At 37.7% G+C, this 21,095-nt stretch overlaps 1 protein-coding gene and 1 pseudogene across 1 annotated transcript in view; one reads left to right on the forward strand and one right to left on the reverse strand.

Annotated features, from left to right (window-relative positions):
* Positions 1–21,095, forward strand: part of STPG2 (sperm tail PG-rich repeat containing 2) — a 353,179-nt gene that overhangs the window by 269,380 nt on the left and 62,704 nt on the right. The window lies entirely within an intron of this gene.
* LOC108636251 lies at positions 949–1,736 on the reverse strand (annotated as a pseudogene).

The raw sequence follows: 21,095 nt of genomic DNA on the forward strand, positions 1-21,095 counted from the left end.
CCCTGGTGGCTCAGATGGTAAAGAATCTTGCAATGTGGGAGGCCTGGGTTTGATCCCTGGGTTGGGAAGATCCCCTGGAGGAGGCTATGGCAACCCACTCCAGTATTCTTGCCTGGAGAATCCCCACAGACAGAGGAGCCCTGTGGGCTGTGGTCCATGGAGTCGCAGAGTCAGACACGACTCAGTGACTAAGCACTGTACAGCATAGGCATGCTAAATATGTGGAAAAGCAAAGAAGAAAGAAAAGTTCTCGAAGAACTTAAAATGGGGCAGGAAAGACAGTGAAAGGAGTGGCAGAGCTATGAACAATATTTGTGTATACATAATATAAACACTAAATATTAGTTTTAAGTGGTTCTACTGATTATGTCTAATTATTACAACTTTTTGGTCAGAAATGATGATTTTCAAGTTTTAATTTAACACGTTGAAAAGTGAAAGTGAAAGTCAGTCAGTCATGTCCGACTCTTTGAGACTCCATGGACTGTCCATGGAATTCTCGAGGCCAGAATACTGGAGTGGGTATCCTTTCCCTTCTTCAGGGGATCTTCCCAAAACAGGAATCGAACCAAGGTCTCCAGCATTGGAGGTGGATTCCTTACCAGCTGAGCAACCAAGGACGCCCAATTTAACACATTAGTGGTGGTGGTGGTGGTGTTGGTTTAGTTGCAAAGTCGTGTCCAACTCTTGCGACCCCATGGACAGAGGAGCCTGACAGGTTACAGTCCATGGGATTCTCCAGGCAAGAATACTGGAGTGGGTTGGGATTTCTTTCTCCAAGGGATCTTCCCAACCCAGGAATCAAACCCGAGTCTCCTGAATTGTAGGCAGATTCTTTACCAAATGAACTACAAGGGAAGTTTTGCATGTAATAATAGCAAATTGGCAGCTATGATTCAGGGTCTGCAGAGGTGAAAAAGTCCTTATACAAATGTCTCCCTCCAAAGATCAGGGTCCCTGGTGCTTGCCCACTTCTAGATCTAGACAAGACAAACTCAGCTCTGGGGCAGATTTCTCCTTCAGCGCTAAGAGGATCTGGCTTGCAGGCATAATGTCAGAGGAGCTCTCTCTAATGCCCGTGTCAGCAGCATCCCTTTCATCCCCAAGGTCAGCTCGGGACTCTTACTGCTTCGACAAGATGCTGCCTTCCTTCTCCAAAGCCTGGAGGTAAAGCTCCACCAGCTGTCTGGACTGACAGGCTTCCTCTCTCTGGTCAAGCACCTGCTGGAGGGTGTTCCGGAGCCCCTGGACTGCCACATGATTTTGGCCTGCTCCGAACATAGGACATCAGTGAGCATCTGAAGCTTCTCCTTGGACATCAGAGTGATGCTAGATAGGTCTTCCTTCAGTTGCCTGGCCACGTTCTTCCATTTCAACGCTGCCCTGCTGTCTGTTTCATCTCTGTCGAAGGATTCTTGGGTTATCCAAGCTGTACCTCCTTCTGAATTGTGTGTCCACTTCTCATTCCCAGCCAATGCCACAAACTTAGTATTGACAGGAAGACACAAGAAGTAATTATCGTCATCCACTGTGGTGCCATCCTCTGCCAGGACCAAGGTGGCTGGCGCCTGGGACTTAATGATGGCCAGAACATCACAAGCCTTGTTCCTCAGCTCCTTGAGGCATGAGGCCTCCATGCCATGCTGATCCCGGCTGTTGTTGTGGCACAGCAGACACTGCGTTAGAGCCCAGATCTTGCTGGGTTCTGGAGCTGCAGGTCTGCTGGCTACCTCCATTCTCTTCAGGGTGGGACCAGACTGACACAGAGAAGTCAGGTAGTCTGGGGCGTGGAAATCTTCCCCAACTCTACCCCCCACAGCATGCCAGGAAATGGAGCTGGGCAACCAGGGAAGCCCAATTTAACACATTAGGATCAGATAATCCTGTTCCTAAAGCTTAATCATTTCCATGCAGTAGAGTACTACAATTGAATACATGAAAAATATGTTTTAGTCACATATAATATTCTTTTCAAGCAAGCCGTGTTGAATTTGTCGAGCAGATCCTTTTCAGAAATGCTACACTGTTCTAAAATTAAATTAAAATTCAAACACTTGGAACATAGAAATTAACTCAATTTATATTAGAAGATATAATAAAAGATTTTACATAGTTCAGTGTAGGATAATTGTTATATAAAGTGTATCTAGATGATTCTACAAATTTATTAAAACTCAATACTGTATGATATGATAGTTTTATATGGTAGCTTTCCAGAAAGCTCATATTATCCAATTTGCTATAATTATTGGAACTGCATTTCAATTAAACACTTAGCAATTTCCTTGTTCTTTTTGAAATATTTTGAAACCCATTAGTGTGTCAGTGACTTGGCATTGCTCTCTAATTGCAATAGATTTCGAGTGATAAAAATTGATTTTTTTGTAGCGTACTTTGTAGAGTCAGCATTGGTTACCTGAATACATTAAAATTCTCTTAAAACATTATTTAATGTTGTTAGAAGGTTTCATTGTCTGAATTCAAGATTATATATGCAGATTATTCTTCACTGCAGTGATTTGTATTTTGAGGAAGTGTAATGAAATGTGAAATCCTAGGAAATATTAGGATATTGAAAACATATTCTAAAAGCCTCTTTACATATAAAGCTAAATTTTGCCACCATAGGTTCAATGTATCTGTTAGCATTTTAGGGATCATAATGTAATTTTTGTTATAAGTATATTACAAAGCAATAACAGAAATATTAAATTTATAATTTCAGAGGACAAACCTTTATCTAATTATAGTCAGTAACTTTCACACCATGTACTTTTTATAATAAAACATTTATTAAAATTATAGAAAGTACAAACTTATTACTTTATATCTCAATGGTTTTTTATAAACACCCATATAACCATTATCAAATGAAAAATTAGAACATTACAAGCATCCTTAACCCCCCACTTCTTTTGCCTCAAAGTAGCCGCTATTCTGGTTTTTGACACCATTGGTTTATTTTCACTGTGTTTCAACTTATATAAAAATTGAATATGGTGGGTTCTATTTTGTGTCTGGCTTCTTTCTCTCAACCTTTTAATTTTTAGGTTGTAATCTGTGTTGCTGCAAGTATCAATAATTAGTTCATTCTCAATATAATATATCACACTTTGTTTATCCATTTTACTACTGATGGAAATTTAGGTTGTTTCTAGTTTAGTGCTTTTATGAATAGTGTTAAAATTGTTGTTCAGTCGCTTAGCCATGTCCAACTCTTTGTGACCCATAGACTGGAGCACTCCAGGCTTTTTTGTCCTTCATCTCCCAGAGCTTGCTCAATCTCATTTCCATTGAGTTGGTGATGCATTCCAACCGTTTCATCTTCTGTCATCCCCTCCTCTTCCTGCCTTCGGTCTTTCCCAGCATCAGGGTCTTTTTCAGTGAGTTATCTCTTTGCATCAAGTGGCCAAAGTACTGGAATTTCAGCTTCAGCATCAGTCCTTCCAATGAATATTCAGGACTGATTTCCTTTAGGATGGATGGGTTGGATTTCCTTGCAGTTCAAGGGACTCTCAAAAGTTTTCTCCAATAGCACAGTTCAAGAGCATCAATTCTTTGGCGCTCAGCCTTCTTTAAGGTCCAACTCTCACACCCATACATGACTACAGGAAAAAACCATAGCATCTTTTTTTTTTTTTTCTCATTTTAGCCATTAGTCTTTAGGAGTATTACATTGAATCTTTAATATGCATTTTCCTGATGGCTAATGAAGCTTAATCTGGAGAAGGAAACAGCAGTCCACTCCAGTATTCTTGCCTGGAAAATCCCATGGACAGAGGTGCCTGGTGGGCTACAGTTCAAGTGTTCACAAAGAATCAGCTATGACTTAGCGACTGAACAACACCCCAGTGAAGTTTAATACCTTTGCATATATTTTTTGACTATTTGGATAATCTGTTGTAAACTGCCTTTTAGTATCAATTGGATATTTATCTTTTAAATTATGTTATTAGTGATTTTTAGTAGTGTTTGGTATATTAGATATAGTTATACATAATGTAAACAAATCTCTATGATTACACTTTCACTTTCTTACTGGTTTCTATTGATGGATATAACTTTTTCATTTTGATATCAAATTTATTCATCTTTTCCCTACAGTTACTGCTTTTAGCATCCTATTTAAGAATTCATTCATAATCATAGTTCTTAAATAATTTTTATAGAAGTTTTACTACTTTGGTCTTCATAATTATTATCTCAGAAATCTCTGGGATATCTTAATTTCTTATCATTCTTTTTTCTTTATACCGCTATTCAGCAGTTATTTCCACCTTTCTATCTTCCAGGTCACTTGTCTGTTCTGCCTCAATTATTCTCCTATTGATTCCTTCTAGAGTATTTTTAATTTCAGTAATTGTGTTGTCATTGTTTGTTTATTCTTTATTTCTTCTAGGCCCTTGTAAAATGTGTTATGTTTCTTGTATTTTCTTCATTCTGTTTCTGAGATTTTGCATCATCTTTACTACATTGCTCTGAATTCTTTTTCAGATAGTTTGTCTATTTTCTCTTTGTTTACTTGTTTTTTTTTTTTTGTCTTATTCCTTCATGTGCATGGTATTTCCCTGTCTTTCATTTTGTCTAATTCACTGTGTTTGAGGTCTCCTTTCCCCAGTCTGTAGGGTTGTACTTCTTGCTTTTGGTCTCTGCTCTGGGTGTCTTGTATAGGCTTTGTGTTGGGAGGGACTTCTGCCTCATTCTGGGTGGGAGGAAGTGAGTTCTTTTCCTCTAATGGATAGGGTCATGTGAGATGGTGTGTTTTGTGGTGTCTGTGCAGCCTGTCTGCTGCTGATTGCATTTGTGTCCCTGTGTTATTTGTGCTTGTGTGAGGCATCCAGCACTGGGTGCTGCAGCCAGATGGGTGGTGCCAGATCTTGGATTTGGATGGAGGCATTCATGGGAGTTCTCACTAATACCCCTTGGGGTCAAGAGTTCTCTGACTGTCTAGTGTCCTGGACTTGGTGCTGCCACTGCTCTTTACAGTTAGGTCTATATTATTTAAGTGGATGCTGCTACTGCTGCTCAGTCGCTTCAGTCGTGTCCGACTTTGTGCGACCCCATAGATGGCAGCCCACCAGGCTCCCCCGTCCCTGGGATTCTCCAGGCAAGAACACTGGAGTGGGTTGCCATTTCCTTCTCCAATGCATGAAAGTGAAAACTGAAAGTGAAGTTGCTCAGTCATGCCTGACTCTTAGCGACCCCATGGACTGCAGCCTACCAGGCTCCTCTATCTACGGGATTTTCCAGGCAAGAGTACTGGAGTGGGGTGCCATTGCCTTCTCCAAGTGGATGCTGCACATATATTTATGGATGAGATTACCCTGTAATGGGCTTCCGTAGTAGCTCAGCTGATAAAGAATCCTCCTGCAATGGAGAAGATCTAGATTTGATCCTTGGGTTGGGAAGATCCCCTGGAGAAGGGGAATGGATACCCACTCCAGTATTCTTGCCTGGAGAATTCCATGGACAGAAGAGCCTGGAAATCTATAGTCCATGGGGTCACAAAGGATCAGACATGAGTGAGAGACATTCACTTCACTTACCCTGTAATATTCTTGAACTTTTTCTTATCAGCCTTTGTTAACAGACTTTGCTCCTTTCTGGGTTTGAGAAAAACGGTATGGGAAGCTGAATAAATCAGCTATTGCTCTATGTGTAAACAAACAATTTTGAAATCTCAGTGGCTTAAACAATAGTTTAAGCTATTATGCTACATCTCTTTACTTATAGTGTTTTCAGTATCATTCAGTTTTAAATATATCCTAATTTACCTTATAATATCTTCTTAGACCTATAAGTTTTTAAAAATTCTATTTAAATTTTATAAATGTTTAGTCTTTTTAAAATTGATACAGTTTTTTGGTAATTGAGTTTTAAATTTTGTAGTCTAGAAATTTGATCTATCTGTTGCTCATTTTTTGAAATCTCTTGAGGTTTGATTTAAAGCTGAATACTTACTATTTTTATAAATGTTCCATTCACACTTAAAAATATGTATTTGCCAGTAATTGTATATAATGCTCTACCAATATCAGCTAGATTAATTAGCTTATTAATGAAATTTTCATGTCTTCTTTATCTTGCTTAATGTATTAATTACTTTGAGTAGTGTGTCAGAAATTCCCACTGTAGTGATATATTTTACAATTACTCCTCATGGTCTGTTCAATTTTTACGTAATAAGTTTTGAATCAATACTGTTATGTGTCTACCAATTATAGCTGTCAGTTAAACTGAACCGTTTATCATGCTATAACGACCCTCTTTACTTGTGTGTTTCAGGTCTAGCAGCCATTTTTTTTTGTTGTTGTTGTTAGAATTTACCTGGTATATCATTCTTCCTCCTTTTACTTCCAACTGTTTTCAGACCATATGCTTTTATTTGTGGCCTTTTGTTGCTAACATATTTAGGAACTAGGTGGATTTTATGTTTATAACCGGATTGTAAAATCTGTATTTTCTGTTGTTTTCAATTTTCTGAGTTTCTTTGTTTTCTTTCTTGAAATGATTCAGGGCCTTCACACTATCTTCTATCCCCCACCGTACTTCATCTGTTTGCTTTCTGGTGTGCAAGCTATTCTTACGTTTTTATAAAATACCCTTGGTGTTGCTACACACACATTTACTTAATAAAATTTATATTTCATCAAGATCTTTGCTCTCCCAAACAATGCTTTAACTTTCTTTACTTTTGTTTAACCTTACATATTATCTTATGTGATAAATTGCTGTTTAGATTCACCATTAATTATTATTTTCTTTAGTTTTTTTTTTCATATTTCAGACATTCCTTCTACTGTCATTTTCTTCATGATGTATCATTTAGAAACCCCTCTAGTGGACTTCCCTGGTGGCTCAGATGGTAAAGTGTCTGTCTACAATGTGGGAGACCTGGCTTTGATCCCTGGGTCGGGAAGATCCCCTGGGGAAGGAAGTGGCAATCCACTCCAGTACTATTGCTGGAAAATCCCATGGACAGAGGAGCCTGGTAGGCTACAGTCCATGAGGTCGCAAAGAATCAGACACTACTGAGCGACTTCACTTTAGTGATAAATGCTGTGATAACAGCAATTTAGTGGTAAATACTTACATTTATTCATTCAAACTGGTTCATATTGTGCGCTGGGTATAAAGTAATATATGCAAAAATCTCTGTTCTCATGGAACTAAGATTCTAGGAAGGGAGACAGGCAATAAGGAAGATACGACATAAAACGTATGTAGTATGTTACATTGTGTAGCAGAATAATGAAGCTGAAAAATGTGATATGAGATTTTAGATAGGAGGGTCAAGGGACTTTTGCAGACCAAAAGAAGTAAGAGAATATGAAGGTATGTAATGAAAAAACACTGCAGACACAGGGAACAGATTTTACAAGAGAGCCTGACAAGTTTAAGGTACAGGAAAGAAACAAGTAAGGCTCTAAGAGAAAGAATGATTTGGAGATTAGTATATGTGCCCAGAGATGTAGTGTACATCTTGGTGACACTTTTCTCTGTAGGTCATGCTTCACAGTGAGATGGAAGGTTCTTAGAGGGTTCTGAATGGCAGTTGGTATGATCTGTTTTAGCAGGTTCACTTTGTACATTATAGACTGGGAAACAGCAAACGTAGAATCAATAGGTTATTGTGATATCAGTGAGAGAAAATGGTAGCTTGGTGCAGAGTATTGACAATGAAGGTAGCAAGAAGTTAAGACATTTTTTGAAGGTAAAGCTAGCTGATAGACTGTGGCATTCTGATGTAGGATGTGAAACAAGGGAGAAGCCAAGGATGACTTAAGAGATTTAGGTCCAAACAACTGTCAGGAGATTTGCCATTACCGAGATGAAAGCTTTTCCCCAGGTGGCGCTAGCGGTAAAGAACCCAAGCCAGTGCAGGAGACATGAGACGCGTGTTCGATCCCTGGGTCAGAAAGATCCCCTAGAGAAGGAAATGGCGACCCACTCCAGTATTCTTGCCTGGAGAATCCCATGGACAGAGGAGCCTGTAGTCCTGGTGGGCTATAGTCCTTGGGGTTGCAGAGAGTCCGACACGACTGAAAGCGGCTTAGCACAAGTGGCACAACTAGCACTAGCACTGAGATGGAAACAAACAGAAGAGATGATGATTTGGGAAAGATTATTAGCAGCTTAATTTGGAATAAATTAACTTTAAAAAATAAGTCATGCCCCGTTCTTTGTGACCTCATGGACTGCAGCACGCCAGACTTCCCTGTCCTTCACTATCTCCCAGAGTTTGCTCAAACTCATTTCCATTGAGTTGATGATGCCATCTAACCATCTCATCTTCTGTCATTTCCTTCTGCTCCCACCCACAATAAATCCCAGCATCAGGTTCTTTTCCAATGATTCTGCTCTTCAGATCAGGTGGCCAAAGTATTGGCCAGCTTCAGCTTCAGCATCAGTCCTTCCAATGAATATTCAGGACTGATTTCCTTTAGGATGGACTGGTTGGATCTCCTTGCTGTCCAAGGGCCTCTCAAGAGTCTTCTCCAGCACCACAATTTGAAAGCAGCAGTACTTCAGCTCTCAGCTTTCTTTATGGTTCAACTCTCACATCCATGCATGACTGCTGGAAAATGCCATAGCTTTGACTATACAGACGTTTGTTGGCAAAGTGATGTCTCTGCTTTTTAATATGCTGTCTAGGTTCATCATAGCTTTTCTTCCATGGAGTGAGCATCTTTTAATTTCATGGCTGAAGTCACCATCCACAATGATTTTGGAGTCCAAGAAAATAAAGTCTGCTACTGTTTCCAGTTTTTCCCCATCTATTTGCCTTGAAGTGATGGGACTAGATCCCATGTAGTTAGTTTTTTGAATGTTGAGGTTTAAGCCGGCCTTTTCACTCTCCTCTTTCACCTTCATCAAGAGACTCTTTAGTTCCTCTTTGCTTTCTGCCATTAGAGTGGTATCATCTACATGTCTGAGGTGGTTGATATTTCTCCCAGCACTGTTCATTCTAGTTTGTGATTCATCCAGCCTAACATTTCTCATGATGTGCTCTGTGTATAAGTTAAATAAGCAGGGTGACAATAAACAGCCTTGTCATACTCTTTTCTCAATCCTGAACCAGTCAGTTGTCTATACATGGTTCTAACTGTCGCTTCTTGACCCCATACAGGTTTCTCAGGATACAGGTGAGGTAGTCTGGTATTCCCATGTCTTGAAGAATGTTCCACAGTTTATTGTGAACCACACAGTCAAAGGCTTTAGCATAGTCAATGAAGCAGAAGTAGATGTTTTTCTGGAATTATCTTGCTTTTTCTGTGATCCAGCAGATGTTGACAATTTGATATCTGGTTTTTCTGCCTTTTCTAAATCCAGCTTGTACATCTGAAAGTTCTCAGTTCACACACTGTTGAAGCCTGACTTGAAGGATTTTGGGCAGTACCTTGCTCTCATGTAAAATGAGTGCCAAATCTTAATTCCATCCTTACAGTGGCAGTATAATTTTGCTGGCTGTATCATTTTATTTGATATTTAATTTCTCTTAGCACTCTAAAGAGTCCTTCTTTTAGCTTCAAACTTCCATTGCCATTGCTGATAATTTGGTCTTCAGATTAATTGTCATCTTTTTATAAGTAATCTGTCTTCTGTACCTGCTTTTGAAATCTCTTTATCTTTCACATTGCTTACTGGTCTTCTCATGCCAGTATTCAGCATTCCTCTGTAAATGTAATTTTTTCCTTTTGTTATAATCATTCAGGAATTTTCTTTGTGCTTAATTTTCACTAATTTGAATAGATATGATGGTTTTATTTACTTGTTATGTTTGGATCTAGCTGAGCCCTCTCAGTTTGAGTTCATATGCCTTTCTCTCATTCTCAGACATTCCCAGCAATTATATCTTCTTACATTGCCCTCTCCAACAGTTTCTTGCAGGTGACACTAGTGGTAAAGAACCTGCCTGTCAGTGCAGGAGGCACAAGAGATGTGGGTTCTATCCCTGAGTTGGGAAGATCCCCTGGAGGAGGGCATGGCAACCCACTCCAGTATTCTTGCCTGGGAATCCCATGGACAGAAAGAGCCTGGTGGGCTACAGTCCATAGGGTCACAAAGAGTCCAACACGACTGAAGAGACTTTAGTATGCATGCAGCTTCTTTTATTTTTTACTAATGTTGGAGCTTCTAGCTTCTAAATTACCTATTCTTTTAGTATCTTCTTTATTTTTGGGGGCTCCAAAATCACTGCAGATGGTGACTGCAGCCATGAAATTAAAAGACGCTTACTCCTTGGAAGAAAAGTTATGACCAACCTAGGTATCATATTCAAAAGCAGGGACATTACTTCGCCAACTAAGGTCCATCTAGTCAAGGCTATGGTTTTTCCAGTAGTCATGTATGGATGTGAGAGTTGGACTATGAAGAAGGCTGAGCACCAAAGAATTGATGCTTTTGAACTGTGGTGTTGGAGAAGACTCTTGAGAGTCCCTTGGACTGCAAGAAGATCCAACCAGTCCATTCTGAAGGAGATCAGCCCTGGGATTACTTTGGAAGGAACGATGCTAAAGCTGAAACTCCAGTACTTTGGCCACCTCATGTGAAGAGTTGACTCATTGGAAAAGACTCTGATGCTGGGAGGGATTGGGGGCAGGAGGAGAAGGGGACAACAGAGGATGAGATGGCTGGATGGCATCACGGACTCGATGGATGTGAGTCTGAGTGAACTCCAGGAGTTGGTGATGGACAGGGAGGCCTGGTGTGCTGCGATTCATGGGGTTGCAAAGAGTCGGACACGACTGAGTGACTGAAATGAACTGAACTGAACTGAACTCTTTTTATGACTCTGTTGTAAGATCTTGGAGCATCATTTGGCTCTTTTCCAGCCTAGTCATGGAAAAACTTTCATTCTCCTATTCAAACCATGTATTTATGTTTTTGATCTACAGTCTGAGAAGTTAGTTCTATCTCTATTTGTATTTTTCTTAAATTTCGGTTTTCATTTGATCCTACATTTTACAGGACTTTGTAGGTGTTAGCTTATCTGTCTTAAGACATTAAGTATTCTGATTTTAAACTATGTTTCTGAATGATGCTTTTCCTTATTTATTTGGTTATGAGTTGGTTTTTTAAGATATCCTTTTAATTGTCTTTCCTTAAATGTTTGTCAGTACTTGATTTTGTGTTCATTTTTGTAATTGAGATTTCTTACTAGATAGATCAAATGATCTATCTTTCAAACTTGGCTGCTGTTTTCAAAATAAATACTAAATTGGATGGGACATCAGAACTATAGATCCAGATCAAAGTGCTGGCAATACTAGGACCCATGGTCACACAATTGTTAGACTCTGGAGAGTCTGTGCTGGCATAGCCCTCCTGGGCCAGGGGAGGGGTTGCTGCTGTTAGGGCTCTGAACTACTCTTTGAACTTGCTTTCCAGTAGGAAGGAAAGGTTTTTAATATGTGCCAATAAATGGGATACTTGGACTTTGAGTCTTCACATACAGTGTTTCACTATACATCTGAGACACTCTCTTGTGTCATTGTCCAAGGTTGTCGACTTTTGCTCTCTGTTCTTGTCACCTCCCCATGCCCACATCTGACCACCACAGGGCACAGACTTAGGTAGTTTCTTCAAGAAAGAAATGGTGGTACCTAATTGTTCTAGTTCAGATAACAACATTGCCAGTTCTTCCTGAGTTGAATTCTGCATGCTTCTTACTCCTTCTGTGCATCTCGTCTAGACTGAGGTTTTCTTCAATTGTGTGTATTTTCAGTTCCTCAGGAATTTTTCATGCCCATTAAAAAAAGTGACATATATATGTTTTTCATTTCTTGACTTTGCACCTTAGTCCTTACAGTTACTAAATTCATTGTTATCATATTCTTTAGGAGATATTTCCAGCTTTAGTAACTGCCAGTTTTAGAGTTGAAATACTATGATAGTACTTCAAGGTGTTCATGATCATTGTAATGTATCTGGACTAGTCAAAATTTATGATATATATGTATATATTTCAGTGACCTTTCTAGAAATCTGATATGCAATATGAATAAAAGGTTAGTATTGGTAAACAAAGTTGTAAGTTTGGTATACAGGTATATTTATTTCAAAAACTGCAATTCACTTTATTTATTTGTTCACTCACTCAGTCATGTCCAACTCTCATGACCCCATGTACTACAGCACGCCAGCCTTCCCTGTTCATAACCATCTTCTGGAGCTTGCTTAGACTCCTTGCAGAGCTTGTGCAAACTCATGTCCATTGGGTCAGTGATGCTATCCAACCATCTCATCCTCTGTCATTCCCTTCTCCTGCCTTCAATCTTTCCCAGCATCAGGGTCTTTTCCAATGAGTCAGCTCTTCATTAGGTAGCCAAAATATTGGAGTTTCAGCTACAGCATCAGTCTTCCAATGAATATTCAGGGTTGATTTCCTTTAGGATTGACTGGTTTGACCTCCTTGCAGCCCAGGGGACTTTCAAGAATCTTCTCCAACACCACACTCCAAAGCATCAGTTCTTTGGCACTCTGCCTTCTTTATGGTCCAACTCTCATATCCATACATGACTACTGGAGAAACCGTAGCTTTGCCGATACAGACTTTTGTTGGCAAAGTAATATCTCTGCCTTTTAATGTGCTGTAAAGGTCGGTCATAACTTTTCTTCCAAAGAGCAAGCATATTTTAATTTCATGTCTAAAGTCACCAGCCGCAATGATTTTGGAGCCCAAGAAAGTAAACTCTTGCCACTGTTTCCACTGGTACCTCAAATACCCATGAAGTGATGCAGCTGGATGTCATGATCCTAGTTTTGTGAATGTTGAGTTTTAAGCCAGCTTTTTGACTCTCCTCTTTCACTTTCATCAAGAGGTTCTTTAGTTTCTTCGCTTTCTGCCGTAAGGGTGATGTCATCTGCATATCTGAGATTATTAATATTTCTCCTAGCAGACTTAATTCCAGCTTGCGCTTCATCCAGCCTGGCATTTCTCATGATGTACTCTGCGTATAGGTTAAATAAGCAGGGTGACAATGTAAACCTTGATGTACTCCTTTCCCAATTTGGAACCAGTCTGTTGTTCCATGTCTGGTTCTGTTGCCCCTTGACCTGCATCCAGGTTTCACAGGAGACAGGTAGGGTGATCTGGTAGTCCTATCTCTTGAAGAATTTTCCACAATTTGTCGTGATCCGCACAGGCAAAGGCTTCAATGTCGTCAGTGAAGCAGAAATAGATGTTATTATGGATTTCTCTTGCTTTTTCTATGATCCAGTGAATGTTGTGAATTTGATCTTTGGTTCCTCTGCCTTTTCTAAATCCACCTTGTACATCTGGAGGTTCTCAGTTCATGTACTGTTGAAGCCTCACTTGAAGGATTTTGAGCATGACCTTGCTAGCATGTGAAATGAGTGCAATTGTACAGTAGTTTGAACATTATTTGGCATTGCCTTTCTTTGGGATTGGAATGAAAACTGACCTTTTCCAGTCCTGTGGCCACTGCTGAGTTTTCCAAATTTGCTGGCATATTGAGTGCAGCACTTCAACGACATCATCTTTTAGGATTAGAAATAACTGAGCTGGAATTCCATCACCTCCACTAGCTTTGTTTGTAGTGATGCTTCCCAAGGCCCATTTGACTTTACACTCCAGGGTGTCTGTTCTAGGTGAGTGATCACCCCATTGTGCTTATCTGGGTCATTAAGATCTTTTTTGTACAGTTCTTCTGTGTATTCTTGCCACCTCTTCTTAATATCTTCTGCTTCTGTTAGATCTGTACCTTTTCTGTTCTTTATGACTATCTTTGCATGAAATATTCCCTTGGTATCTGTAATTTTCTTAAAGAGATCTCTAGTCTTTCCTATTCTATTGTCTTTCTCTATTTGCTTTGCATTATTCCCTGAGGAAGGCTTTCTTATCTCTCCTTTCTATACTTTAGAGCTCTGCATTCAGATGGGTATATTCTCCTTTTCTCTTTTGACTTTCACTTCTCAGCTTTTTGTAAGGCCTCCTCACACAACTTTATTTATAAAGTAAATCATAATATATATATTTGTGAGGAAAAACAGACTCCTGTATATTGAGGTCACCTTGAAAAATTTTTTTATATATTTCTTACCTTCATGATTTCACAATTGTTCTACTTATGTCTTAACAGTAAAGGTTTTGAATGCCCAATTGTTCTTAATTGAATATAATAATGAAAATAATATTACTATATTTGTAAATTAATTAAAATTGTTTATTTAAGGCTTCAGTATGCTATAAACTATTTCTTAGAGATTATTTGTATTCTAAAGTAATTTTAACTTTGACAATTTTAAAATTGCATTCAGTACTAGGTAGAAAAATGGTGTTACATAAAATCATAATATCTGAAGTAGAAATAATAGTTGTACTCTTAGCCATTTTGTGTCTCTATAAATAAAATTTGTTGTTCAGCATGGCCTCCTGAACTGTGTTTTCCAGTCAAGTTATTTTGTGAAGACTAAATTCATTGCAGGGTACATGCTTTCACTGATTGTAACGATTCCTATCTGTTGGAACAGTAGTGAGGTTTTATAGTGTAAGAATGAGTTCAGCAAGAGAGTTTTCCATCTCGGTGCACCTTTTCAGAACAGTTCTCGTCAACCAGAGGCTTTATCAAATACAAACTGAAGTGAACTTATGTTAGTAAAAAATAATGCAAACAAATGTTCAAAGGTGTGCTTTGCATTTTTTAAAAACGTAGGAGCATAAACTCTACTTCAGAATTACAGAGTGTGCAAAGTTTGGAAGAATTTGAGTAATTGCTTTGTTTTGAATATTATGTATGCTCAGTAACTAATTTTATAAATCTTAGGTTTTGTAGACAGAATAATGCCTTCCTGTATCTCAACCTCTGGAGAAGGCAATGGCACTCCACTCCAGTACTCTTGCCTGGAAAATCCCGTGGACGGAGGAGCCTGGCAGGCTGCAGTCCACGGGGTTGGTGGGAGTCGGACATGACTGAATGACTTCACTTTCACTTTTCACTTTCATGCCTTGGAGAAGGAAATGGCAATCCACTCCATTATTCTTGCCTGGAGAATCTCAGGGACGGGGGAGCCTGGTGGGCTGCCATCTATGGAGTCACATAGAGTCGGACACGACTGAAGCAACTTAGCAGCAGCAACAGCATACCTCAACCTCAGTCTCTCCAAGATACCTATCCCTAAACTTCAGGTGCTTATGAACATTTTTTTTTTTAATCAGATTGTCTTTTACTTTTCTTTCTTTTATTTTGGTATAGTTGATTTACTATGTTATAAAATTTCAGGTGTACAACATAGTGATTCAGAATTTTTAAAGTTTATTCTCCATTTATTTTTATTATAAAATATTGGCTATATATCTTGTCCATGTAGCTTATTGATTTTATACATAGCAGTCTATAGGTCTTAAACCCTGTCTCCTATCTTGCCCCTTCCCTATTTCTTCTCCCTACTGGTAACCACTAGTTTGTTCTCTGTATCTGGACGTAATCTGCTTCTTTGCTGTAATATTCACTAGTTTTAATTTTTAGATTCTGTTGTATACCTTAAATATATGTAATTTTTATTTGTTATACTTAAGAGAAGCAAAAGAAAAAATTGGTAATACAATTTCTGAAGCAGCAGACCTGGGAAAATCTAGGTGCTTGGGAAATCTAGTGCATTGTAAAAGTCTGGTGTTGTTAAGCTCCAGATCAGCAGCTGCATTCCTTTGAAGTCCAGCTCCTTTACATAGATGAAAATTCCATTCCTTGAACACGGTAGATTTTCCTTTTGCTTTCATTAAACTTTTTTCAGGTACAAACAGTTGAGTTACAAGGGAGACCAGGCTTAATTCTGGGAACACAGTATAAAGATCAAATTTGAAGTTTTTGAAATCCAGCAAAAAATATGTCATACTGTGGATGAGTTAGTGATATTTGTATCCAAGTGAAACATAATAGGGTCAAGCAGTGGGGAACATAGCAATATTGAATGTATTTAGGAAGTATATGTTCAAATGAAAAGCAAACTTAGAAACACTGATGAAGAATTTCAATTCCATAATGTCTTGGTTTACTTGGTCAGTTTAACTTCTGTGCTGTAGAAATAAAAATTACAGTCATATTCTCCAAAGTTTAGTTTGAAAATATCCTCTATAATCCAGTTACTCCCACTATCTCTCAGGAGTTTCAGAAGGAAGAATTTATTTAATCTAAAAGCTATTTAAAATCACCCTGCATCTAAGTGAGAGCTGCATTTCTGAGGTCCTCCAGTAATCAGTCTTCTTTGTATATTTCTGCAATTATCTATTCCAAACACATTTATATGGAATATTTAACATACCTAGTTAGAAAATTGTAGGAGTTAGACATAAGAAACCAAAAGTGGATCTCTTCACTCTTTGGCTTGCATCTTAAGAATCTTGTATTCATGTAAACTATTTTGTCAAAGTCTGCAGAATAGTTTGTTTTTGTTCTTATTTATTTATTTATGGAGAGAATTTTCTGTTTTCCATGAGAAAAGGGAATTTAAGGAGAAATTTTACTTTCCTTCCCCATAACTGCTTTTATTGGGGGGAGGAGAGAGAGAGAGGAGACTCATTAATTTTAGTTACCTAATCAATTAATTCATTTATTTATCCCACAAACGCATTGCACAGTTTATTCCTAATGTGCTTTGTTAGATGCTGGACTCTAATGATGAGCAAAAGTAGAGAAGAATCCTGTCTACATGGGGTTTATACTCTAATAGGAGTGATAGAAGTCAAATGGGCAATCATTTCTTTGATGATGTTTGGTTTTTACATCTGTAGAGGTAAGAGAGACTAAGAAGAAGGAAAATCTGGAAAGAAGGAGTTAGAAAAAAATAACCTGCTGTCCTTACAGGTCCACTGTCTTAGTGTAGTGGGCAGAGGCTTAGACTGTTTTTACAGGTAGTCCTAGATTGGGTAATATTTTATGCATTAATCTTTATTAGTAGAGACCTAAAGGAAAAACCCATTAAGGAATTATGACTGTTAAAAATCCTTTAAAATCTGTAAAATTATTCATCTATTAACCAGAAAATTGTGAGACTTAGTTTTGGTTTTATACAATAGTTTTCAAATAATTATCCATATCGTGAGAATTTTCAAGTTAATAAAATTTGAATATAGCGACTATGGTGCTAATATTTGATCACTGACAGATGTAGTGATGGAGTGTGGGTTAAATAAAAGAGCATAACAACTGTGCAATGATTTTCCCTAGTTAGTGGAAACCAAGTGGTCTTGAAATAATTTTTGGTTGTTGAACTTCAGAAATTTTTGTTTTAGTTGATGAAACAACTGTATATTGTGAATGATGTATGAGTTGTATCTTTTTCATTACATTTTAATTAGGATCAGAATTAAGATAATTGATATATGAGTGTTTTACTTTTAGATGTGACACATTGTATTTTTTGTCAGCTTTTTATTTTTTAATTTATTCTCATTGAAGTATAGTTGATTGACTATGCTGTGTTAGTTTCAGGTATACAGCAGTCTATTCAGCCATACACATACACATATATATGCATTATTTTTCAGTATGGGTTATCATAAGGTATTGAGTATACTTTCCTGTGTTATACAGTAGGTCCTTGTTGGTTATCTATTTTACATATACTAGTGTATGTTAATTCCAAGCTCCCATTTTATCCCTCCCATCCCCTATCCCCTTGGTAACCAAAAGTTTGTTTCCTATGTCTGTGAGTGTATTTCAGTTTTACAAGAGTTCATTTATATAATTTTTTTTTTTTTAGATTCTACATATAAGCAATATTCTATGAGTTTTATCTTTCTCTGACTTACTTTATTTACAATCTCTGGGTCCATCCATGTTGCTGTGTAATTAATAAAATTGCTGTATAAATAATAAAATAGCATTATTTTATTTTTTATGGCCAAGTAATATTCCAGTGTATATGTGCCACATAATCTTTATCCATTCATCTGTCAGCAGACGTGTAGGTTGCTTCCGTGTCTTGGCTATTGTAAATATTGTTGCTATGAACATTGAGATGCATGTATCTTTTCAGATTAGAGCTTTCTTTGGATATATGTTCAGGGGTTATTTTCCTGATCATATGGTAGCTCTAGTTTTAGATTTTTAAGGAAGCTCCATACTTTTCTCCATAATGGCTGTACCAAATTGCATTCCCACCAACAGTGTTGAAGGATTTCTTTTCCTCCACACCCAGCATTTATTTATTTTTTGGTAGACGTTTTGGTGATGGCCATTCTGACTGGTACGAGGTACTACCTCATTGTAGTTTTGATTTGCATTTCTTTGGTAATTAGTGATGTTGAGCATCTTTTCTTTTGCCTGTTGGCCATCTGTATGTTTTCTTTGGAGAAATGTGTATTTAGGTCTTCTGCCCATTTTTCGATTGAGTTGTTTGATTTTTTGGTATTGAGCTGTTTCTATATTTTGGAAATTAAGCATGTGTCAGTTGCATCATTTGCTAATATTTTCTCCCATTCTGTATGTTGGCTTTTCATTTTTGTTTATGGTTTCCCATGATCCATCCTGGTTACAAAGTTGGTGATATTTTCCCTATATGTCTACTTTAATCAGCTATTTTTAATGTTTACATTAGAATAAAGATTTAAATTCAGTGGAACAAAACGCAATGAATAAGGAAACAAATAGCTAGTTATTTTTTAAAGTTAGTAAGGTTGATAAACTTCTAGGTAGATTCATCAAGTTAGAGAGACAACACATATTGAAATATATAAGGGATGTTTGCAACAAAACCGAACTATATTTTTATATGCCAGCAATAAAAAATTTTTATATTTTGATTAACAAAAAAATTTCTTATGTGCAACATAAGTTATTTAAAAGCCAACATCTTTATTTTCTACACATTAAAAGGATAATAATATAATTATTGTGAAAAACTTCATGCCAAAGAATTCAACAACTTAGATAAAATAGACAAATTCCTTGAAAGACGTAAATTAAAATGCTACCTTAAAAAGAAACAAAATCTGATTAGTTCAGTTCTGTGTCTACTAAAAATTTGAATTCTTAAAGAAAAACCTTCTGACCCAATACCAGGAATAAACATTTAGGGAACAAAAAATAGAAACTTTTCTAGAAAATGGAAAAGATGGAAAATTATTTACTTTTTAATGATATCTAGCATATTTTGGATAACAAAGGAATGCAGATATATCCACATTATAAGAAAGCTAAAGACATCAGTTTCCTCATGAACACAGATACAAAATTTCTTAACAAAATATAATCAACTTGAAATTTGCAGTGTTTGTCTTCCTGTGTTTATATAATGATTATGCCTGTTGAATTTTCTCTTCCGAGCTCTAGGCAGTGAATCAAGATATTTTTCTAATCAGAAGTTCTCTTCCTAAGAGAAATCTGGTGCCAGATGGGGAAAAAGATTTTTGTGGTTGCTTGTGTGTGTATGTGTTTAACCCTGACACACTTATTTTGCTCTAACTTTTTTGCTGTTTTCTCCTTCACATTTATCTTACTGTAATAACCACCATAACATCTGAACACAAACTTAAAAAAAAAATCCTTTCTCTCTAGTCATCAACTTCTTCATTTGTATGAACATGTCTATATAAAATTATATTTACTACAAATTATAGTACAACTTGAAATGAAAAATGGTTTAGAAAAACTTATACAATAATTTCTTGGGCAATCTTGATTCTAGCTTGTGCTTTTTCCAGCCAGCGTTTCTCTTCATCCCATCTGGTGATGTCCAGAGTCTTCTCTTGTGTTGTTGGAAGAGGGTGTTTGCTATGACCAGTGCATTCTTTTGGCAAAATTCTACTAGCCTTTGCCCTGCTTCATTCTGTACTCCAAGGCCCAATTTGCCTATAACTCCAGGTGTTTCTTGACTTCCTACTTTTGCATTCCAGTCCCCTATAATGAAAAGGACATCTTTTTTGAGTGTTAGTTCTAAAAGGTCTTGTAGGTCTTCAAAGAACCATTCAAATTCAGGTTCTTCAGCATTACTTGTTGGGGCATAGGCTTGGATTACCGTGATATTGAATGGTTTGCCTTGGAAACGAACAGAGATCATTCTGTCATTTTGAGATTGCATCCAAGTACTGCATTTCAGACTCTTTTGTTGACCATGATGGCTACTCCATTTCTTCTAAGGTATTCCTACCCACGGTAGTAGATATAATGGTCATCTGAGTTAAATTCACCCATTCCAGTCCATTTTAGTTCACTCTTTTCTAAAATGCCGACATTCAGTCTTGCCACCTCCTGTTTGACCATTTCCAATTTGCCTTGATTCATGAACCTAACATTCCAGGTTCCTATGCAATGTTGCTCTTTACAGCATCAGACCTTGCTTCTATCACCAGTCACATCCACAGCTGGGTGTTATTTTTGCTTTGGGTCCATCCCTTCATTCTTTCTGGAGTTATTTCTCCACTGATCTCCAGTAGCATATTGGGCACTTACCAACCTGGGGATTTGTTCTTTCAGTATCCTATCATTTTGCCTTTTCATACTGTTCATGGGGTTCTCAAGGCAAGAATACTGAAGTAGTTTGCCATTCCCTTCTCCAGTGGACCACATTCTGTCAGAGAAATATCAATAACCTCAAATATGCAGATGACATCACCCTTACGGCAGAAAGTGAAGAGGAACTAAAAAGCCTCTTGATGAAAGTGAAAGAGGAGAGTGAAAAAGTTGGCTTAAAGCTCAACATTCAGAAAACGAAGATCATGGCATCTGGTCCCATCACTTCATGGGAAATAGATGGGGAAACAGTGGAAACAGTGTCAGACTTTATTTTGGGGGGCTCCAAAATCACTGCAGATGGTGATTGCATCCATGAAATTAAAAGACACTTACTCCTTGGAAGGAGGGTTATGACCAACCTAGATAGCATATTCAAAAGCAGAGACATTACTTTACCAGCAAAGGTCTGTCTAGTCAAGGCTATGGTTTTTCCTGTGGTCATGTATGGATGTGAGAGTTGGACTGTGAAGAAAGCTGAGTGACGAAGAATTGATGCCTTTGAACGGTGGTGCTGGAGAAGACTCTTGAGAGTCCCTTGGACTGCAAGGAGATCCAACCGGCTCATCCTAAAGGAGATCAGTCCTGGATGTTCATTGGAAGGAATGATGCTGAAGCTGA

The sequence above is a fragment of the Capra hircus genome, chromosome 6 (genome assembly GCF_001704415.2).
Source record: "Capra hircus breed San Clemente chromosome 6, ASM170441v1, whole genome shotgun sequence".
Classification (NCBI taxonomy): Eukaryota; Metazoa; Chordata; class Mammalia; order Artiodactyla; family Bovidae; genus Capra; species Capra hircus.